We start from the raw sequence: 10,133 nt of genomic DNA, 5'->3' as shown, positions 1-10,133 counted from the left end.
CTTTGAAAGAGCTTTTTACTGTGACTTTCCATCCATGAAAAAGTTTTAGCATTGCTTTTATTTATAGAAAGCTCAGTCTGGGTTGCTAGTACCTTAAAATTTCTCTTTGAAATCTTTCTCAAGCTAGATTCTTTAGTAATCAAAAGCAAAGCTTTGTAAATCACAATGGTGTATTACTGTTTGCAGCTTCTATTCATGGGAAGCCAGCTATGATTTCTTTGATTGAGAGCTGCCTCTCCTCTTCTATCCATAAGAAAAAAAATTCTGTACCAAATACAGAACCACAAATTTGGGTTAGACTGTTTCACAGGCTGTCATAGGTACGTGTTGCTAGCAAGTAGCTGGGGTTTTTAATAGTGCTTGTTGGTTTCTTTTGAATGTTGCCTGCCTGCCTTCATGGTGACTTACTGCGTCCAAGGAAGGCAATACACAATGCAGTTTTTCTTCATATCAGTGAACTGGAACAGAATTGCTTTATTTTTGTTTTGAGCACAACTTGGTAGTCCAACTCTTGTTGGGATTAGTACTCTTTAATTGATGATTTCATAGTTAGCAGATAAATAGTAGACTGTTCCAGCACTGTCATTTGGATGCGAGTGAATTAGGATATACAGCATTCATTTGGCTTATAAAAGTAAAGACTGTGGGTCTAAGATTCCATTTAGATTGCTTGTAAAGATTAAACCTTCCATCTTGATCAGCTTCAATCTTGACCTCAGCTTTGTTCTACAAATTATCTGGAGAAATAATACTGAAGGTAATTGTGTTTCCTACAACTGTTTTCTTTAAAGATTATCCAAATGCATTAGTGCACCTGTAAAACTAAATAAAATTAAGCTTAATATGCTGCACTAATATACGTTTCTCCACTTCAGATAAAGTACAGAAGACAATAGAAATGGAAAACTAGTGCATTCTGGCTCTAGATGAAAATGCTGCTGTTGAACTCTTTCCAGAACAACATGTACTTGGATCGGTATTAAAGGGAAGTATTGTGCATGTCTAAGCCAAATGACCTAGTACATTGATAGTACAGAGCATATTTCACAGTTATACAAATACCTAAACTGTTTTTTTCAGTCCATAAAACAATTCTAAATACATTAGAATTTGAGCTCAAAGCAAACCTGTCTGCCTTCAGTATTTTTGCTCTGAAATTGACTCTGGTAGCTTGGTACTTCTATGTTACTGTTACAGAGAAGCATTTTAATGCTTAATGATTTCAGGAATCAAGTTATGTGCTTCTGATATTAAAGAACCCTTTAAAACGGAATTGTTACATCCACTGTACCTTTTGTTAAAAATGTCAATAGACTTCCACTTTCTGTTCTTCAAGTTAAAGTAATATCAATGAATAGGGCCTTTTTCTCCATTACAATTAATGCCAATATAGAAGATGATTGCAAATGCTGGCAACATAAAATATTTTTATAGGAAATGAAAAAGCTTACTGTCTCATTTCTGCTTTCATTTAATTCATCTACATCTTTCACTTTGCTTTACTCATTTTCATTTCCTTTCTGTCAACCACTGTTTTTGCTCTGTACTCATGCATGCAGTGGTTTGTCAAAGACTTTTAGTCTGTATGAACTGCAGAGAAAAATTAGAAAAAAATTGAAATTCTTATGTCGCCAATAATACAGATTTCATACCTTCTTAAAATGTCAACTTCAGTACAAGATCCTAAGCATTCGTTTTGTATTTTAGTGCTACAGTTATTATAGCACTAAGTTTAAATTATTATCTGTAACTTAAAATGTTATTGTGGATGTTTTATTTTCCATACATTCAGAAAGAAAAAATCAATAATGTATGAGTTAGTAGCATCATTAAGATTGAAGCTACATATATTTTGTAGTACATGTGGCAAATAAAGGTATAGTGAACACACCAGTATGATCTGAAAAAAATCCTGCAGTTTAAGGTGCTACATAGATTTATATTGAAAACTTGCTTATTAGTCCAGATCTACCTTCAACAGCTTCAAAAGACTGCAGGTTTGCTCACAAACATAGCTTTAAGCTTGTCACCTAACTTTCCTGTTGCTCATGTCATAAAATCAGGGTGTCTCAGTAAATTATCACTGCTGTCAGCTTTTGGCCACAGCTTTACCCTAGGGCAAGTATTTGCTTCTTGTCAGAATTTTCACCTCCATTTTCTTTACTATGTAGGTGCATTTTGAAATATACACTATTTCACTCAGCACACTGGATTTTATTATTATTTAACTTCAAACATTTTGGCAATATGTTTTTTTAATCATGTCTTCTCTGTTATCTTCTAGTATTTTGTAGAGAAACAGTACAAAAAGGTCTTCAATTCCTAATTTAAAGTTCTGGAATGTTTCAAGTCCAGGTTATAGCCTTTGTTACACATTACATATTATCTTTAAACGGCTTTTTGGAATGTTTGACCTTTCATTGTAACAATATTTAACACAAGTAGTATTTATTACTCAGATTGGAGTTTTTTAACTGTGAAGAGAAATAATTGCTTAGGTCAGAGTAGCAGTTCAGTTTTATGACTGAGCTAACTCAATAGTTTGCTCCTCTTTCCATAGAGGAAACTATGGAAAGTTTCTACTTTTTCTACTGTTTTCTAGACAATGCAGTACTCATTTTAAATTAAAACTAATTATATGTGCATGGAACACATAATACTGGTGTGTAGTCATACTACAGCCTTCTATAGCATAATTGCAAAATTTTATCACTTGTCTTCCACACTAAATATTTTATATATCTTATCTGTAAAAATTGTGTGTGTTTTTTCAGGTATGATAAAATTTTCTATGTATTTTAACATAATATTAATATATTATTATGTTTAGAAAATTTTCTATTTTGACTGAAGGAGCCATCATGCTGATCTGTTACACAAAGATGCAATACTATGAATTTATATATTATACATACATACATATGTGCTATGGACATATACCCCAGTTAATCCTTAATGTACTGAAACCAATCTAGCTGGGTTTTACAGCACTTCGCCTCATCTACTTAATTGTAATGAAAAGCAAGTCTGAGTGGAGAATGGCCATTTTAGTATTGAGACCTCTTACAATGTTCTACAACGGGTTGCTGTGTTGGGATAGTGATGCTTTCTAAATTTCTTGAATAGCTTGACACTTCACTCTCTGAGGACAGAAAAGGACATGATATAACTCCTATTGTTCTGTTCTAACTTTGAAATGTTCCTAGTTCCATTTATAGCTTTTGCATTACTACTCTCACCATGGAAAGTATTTTCTAGGCCCTCCTACATTAATATTTTGTAGCATGTCTGCTTTTAAGTTTGAAAAAGATAGATCTAATTGATAGGTTTTTATTGGCTGGTAGTTTCTTTTAAGTTCCTTCCTATAATTCCTGTGAAGTTTTCCGTTTGTTTACTTACACTTGGGATACACTGAAAATCCTTTAACTTATGAAATCAAATTTGAAGAAAAATAAAAAATAAACTAATTCATGATATCTAAACCCTGCTCATTTCTTGAATATCACTTCTGAATTGATTTTTGATTCTGTTTTGGGTTGCAACACAACAATTTATTATAAGATCCAGTTAAACCTAATTTTTTGGAGGTCTGACACCCTCTTAAATATTGCTTCTTATTTGTGATTGGGAAATGAAAAACATTTCTGGAAGCTGCTAAGGAAAAGTGCAGGAAGTGGCGAGTGTTTTGTTGGGTAGATATGGATACCAGTGGAATCAGAGTTTGACTTCTGGATTGAGTTTAAATTGGTCTGGGACATAGTATGAAGATCATTATTAACATTTACCTTCCATCTGTCCATCCAGAGTATATCATATGTAGGAGTTTGAGTATTAGAAATTTGCTTCCTGACATGGAGGTCTTGGCTGGAATACTGGTTTCTGTTCTGCAGGAATGTGGGAAGTCAAGGTGTACCCATTAGGGAATATACTGGGGAGCTGATTTCCTTGCATGCAACTTCTGCAGAGTGCTTGGAAATAGGAACTTGCTGGTATCTGTCGTTTTTATGTATCATGAATACCTGATGAACTCTTCAGGAACCAGCTCCTTTTTAAAAGACTCTCCTTCCTTTCTGTTTCTTTTTGGGTATAGATTTTTGTCTTTTAAGATGCTAAGTCTTAAAGCCTGTGGGATGGTGGGTGGGGAGATTTTCTTTCAGGCTAAACTGGGACTTGTATTTTGTTTTTCTTTCCCATTTCATATGAACAGAAGGGTTTTGCTGTTAGTATAAGCAAATCAATGCCATAGGTAAAAATGGTCTGTGGTATTTCTCAAACTGAAGCTCAGTTAAAACTTTCTCTGTCAGAAATTGTACCAACTGGAGAAAATACTGGAAGTCTTAATGAATGTGTTTTGGTACTCTTCTTCCTTTTAGAAGAGAAGGAGATCTGAGATGAAGTCCGTCCAGATGAATAAACTGAATCTGTTTAGGCTTGTAACAGTACACTTGAAGTTATGGCATATGATTTAGAAGCTAGTTACATTTAAATGTAATAAAGTTGTGGAGTGCTGCTTAATCTATTTGCTTTTCATTCAGTTGTGTATTTTGATAAACACATTGTTATATTAGAAGAGGTCAAGGAGGATGTAGTTGAAGAATACTGGCATAGGTGAGTTTTAAACTTAATTTGAAGGATTCTGGTAATTTATTATGCTTATGATAAACGCAAGGGTTGGATTTGACTGAGTTTTTAAATAGTTATGTTATCATGAGTACATGGTAGCAAATAATGACTTCCTAATTGTTTTTGTCTCATTGTGTTGAGGATGATTTTGGCTTGAATGAAACATTGTTTTCTTCTGTTTTAGTCCAAGTTTGATGTTAACTGGGATGACTTTCAGGGAATATTATGTCCTTTCTTGGAATATAGGAATGAGTTTCTTAATGCTCTGTTTACATGTTACATGGAACTTATTTCTAATAACTCATGCATGACTTCACAAATGAAAGTTTTGTGGGAAGAATATTAAATTATTAGTTCTCAAAAGTTTAGGCTTTATTTTCAGAATTTGCTAAGAGCAGAGGCTATGTTGGACAGTACAAACAGTCTTTTATAATGGTGTATTTACAAGATTTTAATTACAGTGAAAATATTAGCTCAATATCTTGAATAAATCTCATTATTTGGCCTGCAAAACAAAAAAGGGTAGTTCTGACTAAATAGTTTATACTGTTCTGAAACTCATGCAGATACTTGTAACACAAGAACAACTGGGGTTGATTTCTTCAGTTTCTTATTATAATTTTATAGGCATTACAATTTTTCCAAATAAGGGTAATCTAAAAATGTCAGAAGCTGTGCATGCTTTGGTCTTACTTCTGGGTAATCACAGTTTGTGCCATCTAGCAATTAATACAGTCTTGCCTAGCAGTCTGATTTTTGACTGCTGTTGTGATCTGTTTTATGTAACTTGTGGCAAGTTTACATATTTTCATGACTGTTAATATGAAATTCTATACTAGCAAAAGGTTGAGGAGTCCTGTACAAGGAAACTTCCAATAGCATGTGGTCATTTTGATGACTTTCCGTAAAATGGAAAAGAGGAAAAATAGAATATCTATGTTTAGGAAAATATCCATGGTTTAGTACTTTGTTTTCCTGATAGCAGACACATCTGGCAGTGTAGTCACATTTATCTTAATTTAAAAATAATTCTCAAAGAACCGAAGGAAGACTTCAGGCACAAATACTTAATTTTAAAAGTGAAACCTTAGGGTAGCCAAACTCAAGTGTGGATTTAGCAAGGAATTAGTAGTAAATCCCACTTTATCATTAACCCTTGTCTATTATCATCACTCATTGTGTTTTGTGCTCTTTTAAGTGACGTGGGTGAGACTGGACAAAATATACTTTGTGTTAGTGTTGCACTCCTTAACCTGGAGGAGTTCACTGTTAATTCTTTGCTTTCCTATGATTAAAAGTTGTTTTATCATGTGCAATGTCTTTTGGGGCTACAAATCAGCAAAACAATTCTACAAACAAATAATTAGCTTTTTTTTAAATGTTACATAACACTGAAGAGGAACAGGGATAAAAATCGGGAATTCTAAATTGTAGTCAGCCTGAATTAGCTGTGAACAGACCCCATTGTACTTATTCTGCTATAGTATAAAACCTTTTGTTGATGTTTTAAATTATTTGTTTTCATATAATGCTGATTTAAAAAGAACCATTGAATAACAATCTTATTTCTGAATAACATACTTCTGTATAGCAAATGCAGTTACTTTTAAGGTTCTTTTCTTACTCTATATGTATATGTTTTTATGCTACCAAAGTTAGTGTTCCTGAGCAGTTGGCTGCTTAGTCTTATTCAAAAACCTTCAAAGACTTTGATGTTCTTTTTACTGTAATTAGCCAGTGTAAAGTGAAATAAATGAAGGAAATAGTGATATGCTAACACATGGTCTAGTACAGTGAAATAGGACAATGATAGTCAAAGGAAGTAGATCAAAGCAATGTGTTTATTTTGCTCAGCTCCAGTTTGTCTCCATAGATGACTTTCATGGTCAAAAATGAAGATTTTTTTTTTTCAGAGGGCTACTCAGTGCACATGGGTTTAACACCATCTCTGAATGTAGCTCTCCAAAGGAATTTCTCTAAGGAGATGAAGATTTTAAAGATAGAGATGTTACAGGCCAATGCAGATGTCTGAAACTGAATGTTGAGACAGAGCCTAAACTAAAGTGCCAAAACTTGTGCTTCAGATTTGACTGTGATAAGTATGAGATACTTGGGCTGTACAATCAAATAGACTAAGTAATGAATTCTAATCCATCAGATCATCCTGCAGGAAGTTTTCTGAAATATTTACTTATTAAACAGTTACTTCATGTGAGTTATGTATATATGAATATAAGTTTCAACCTAGAGTAAGATTTTTATGATCAGCTTTAAAACTGGAAATTGTTGCAAAGAAAAGCAGTAATCAGCAGTGAACATGTAATGCAAAGCATTGTTAAAAATCCTATCATGAGCTCTAAGTGAAAACAGTCTGCAAGGAAAGGAAGCTTGTGTGATATTGCAGTCTGATGGGAGATCTTAGCTGACATCTCTAATAACAATTTTAATATAAAAGAACATTTTCCTGTCAAAACAAAACACATAGTTTTTGGAGGGTGAAAGCAAAGGTGCTTTAGGTGACATAACAGGCAATTATTGCACGTTATAAACTGTGCAGCTCAATGGGACCTTCTGTTAACCAGTGCATTTTACTTTTGATATTGTATATTGCACTTCACTCTTAACCTTCAGGCTACATGAATTGAGGACATGCTTTGTCAATTTGGAACCTGTGACCAAATCTGGAGTACTTTGTCACCTCTGTATATGTGGGTGGCCTATGTTTCACTCTGTTTTCTGTTCCTGCAAGCTGTAGGTTGCCATCTCTGTTGTCACTGTAGAAGAATTGATTCCAGTTGGCTGCTACAAGTGTTTGCTTTTGTCTTATATCACATGAATGTCCAAGATGCTGCTAATGGAATCTCTTTAGAATATCTTGCCATCTGCTGCACAGTACTGTATGTTAGCTGGTTTTTCCAAATTTGAGCATTGCCTAATTAAGACCATGGAAAATATTAAACAAAAGTTGAGGGGCGGGGGGAAGTAATGGGACAGCTGAAAAGAATCACTGGCATTCCAATACACTCTTTAAATAAACACAAGCTGTGTTTCATGGTTAAACATGCACTGTGCTTGTCTTGAGCCTCAGTTTTCTGTCTGCGGTATACAGCGTGTAGCCAGAAGATCATTCCTATTTTTGCCAAAATATTTAGAGAAATAAAGTGCCCTATATAATGCCACTGAAAATACAGCTTGCCTTCGTAGTACAACAGAACTATCACAAGCAGAATACTAGAAAAACTGGAGGTTTTTCATTCCTTCCCTCCTATTTTGCTGAAATCTGAGTATTTTGCTGTGGAAAAAGTTATTAGGGAATGTAATTTCATCTGTAATGCTCTGCATTTGAACCCAAGAGCAGGTTTGATGTTGTAGCTTCACAGTGATGTTTCTCTAAGGCAAAACCTATTATTAGGTGAATCTGTGACCTGAGCCCCCCTAACAACAAGACATGTTCTTTGCCATGCTTTGCTTAAAAGCAAAGATATATATCTTATTGGTCACTTTTCTGATTATTAGTGTTTTAATTGTGTGACTCCAATTAGAGGTTTTTTTGTAGTGCATAAAGCTGTCTTCTCTGAGGTAAGCAATGCAATAAGAATACAATAAGACTAGGAGGTACTCACTTGAGTAATTCTTGGTACCTGATGTAATTAGCTAGAACCAAGCTGTGAAGTCTAATCAGTTTTCCTCCCTGAAGTCAGTGGAGAGAAATTTTAAGATCATTTAAAAAATGATTTAGAGAAGTCTTGCACATCTGTGGACTTCTCTTTAATGGCTATAGTGGACAAATGCAGGTACAGGTGCCTAAAGGAACTCTCTGCTCATTCATAGGCATTCAATTGGTATGTCTGAGCCCAAAATAGCAGAAATGGTGAGGTAACTGCAACATCTGTTCTGTCACTAGACAGTAAGATAACTACTTCATATTTTTAATCTTAATGTCAATATTGCTTCCTTCATTCATGAGCTATCTAGAATTTTGATGTGGCTCATCATGACAGAACTTGTATGACATCAGCAACTTCATGAAATTACTTGGTTTGAATATTCTTAGTGTGGACATATTTAAATGCAGGATCGTCCTGAATCAGGAAGTCCCTTGATACTCTAATGTTAACCAAAAATTTAAAGACTTCTGTATTCCCACAATTGATTAGAGACTAAATCTAATTAAACCATGTGTTAGAGGGTTTATGCTAATATTTGAAACAGAATATTTGCATTGTTCAAATAGTCCACATCTCAGAGTTCCTAGTTTGAAATCAGTACAAGTCGGAATACAAATTATCCAGTTCTGTGTTACTTTAAAAAAGTCTGATCTCTCTGCTTATTTTCAGGGATCTTTCCTAATATGAACTTAAAGGAAAGCTGAGTGAAATTTTAATTTCTTTAAGAATTCATTATCTTGTCTATGCTCAATACAAACCATTGCATGATTTTTGAGATGTCTGATATTACTAAATCATCATAACCTACAGTTAATATGGGTTACAAACATAACTGTTGTTCCTCTCTGTAACAGAGCTTTCTTGGCTGTCTTTTAATCTTTTCCAGAAGGCAAACATCTTTTATATGAAAGAAAAGCTGGAATCATAAGTGTCTGATCAGGTTTTTTGTTGTTGTTTTTACTGTTCCTTAGATTCTAAAACCTTGAGTTTCCATTCTTAATCTGTAAGATTAAGAGGCAGCTATATGTTTGTGTGTGTGGCCAGGATACAGGGAGACTGCAGTGCTATGGCTGAAACCACAGGGTATTGTAGACCATGCACATGCTGAATTAGGTAATGATGGCTGGCAAGACTTGTTCCTTGGACTTCTTTCTGTCAGCTTGCATACGTGTTTTTATAGTCAGGCTATTTCTTCTGCAGTCTTTTCTGTCTCCTTCCCTTATATTCTCTCCCCCCAGCAATCCATTTTTTTCCCAGACAAATACGGTTTTCCCTTAAAACTTCATTTATTCAATTGCAAGGCTTTGTTACTTTGTAGTGCATTAATTTTTCATGTTCCTTTTGTGTTTTTTTGTTGTAATATCTTACACTAGAATACAAGGTACAATCAAGCTACCTTGGGTTTAGTGGTAAGGCATCTAACAGTTTGCTTTGACCTATAATTAAGGTGAAAAACATTTCTTGACATAGCTGTGCCTTTTAGCAGTGAAACTTCTCATGATCTTTTTCCACTTCAAAGATTTTTACCTACTGAAATATTAAGTTATAAATAATGCAGTATACTTTTCTTAATTAAAATACCTCGTATGCAGAAGAGTACTGTAAAATTTTTAATATCATCACATGCAGAGTAATATTGATATTAAAGGCCTGACTTGTCCATGGTTACCTAGACTTTCCCCAGTGCAGTTGTAATGGGTGTGGGTCTTTGGAATATCAACATGAAAGATGAAAATCATCATCACATCTGTTTCTTAATATGTTTGGAGGTCTTACAATTTGGCAGTGAAATTAATGTTTCTGTACTGGCCAATATTTACTTAATTATATCCTTATTTTCCT

The sequence above is a fragment of the Calypte anna genome, chromosome 10, assembly GCF_003957555.1.
Source record: "Calypte anna isolate BGI_N300 chromosome 10, bCalAnn1_v1.p, whole genome shotgun sequence".
NCBI lineage: Eukaryota > Metazoa > Chordata > Aves > Apodiformes > Trochilidae > Calypte > Calypte anna.
Note: the sequence above shows the minus strand (reverse complement) of the source record.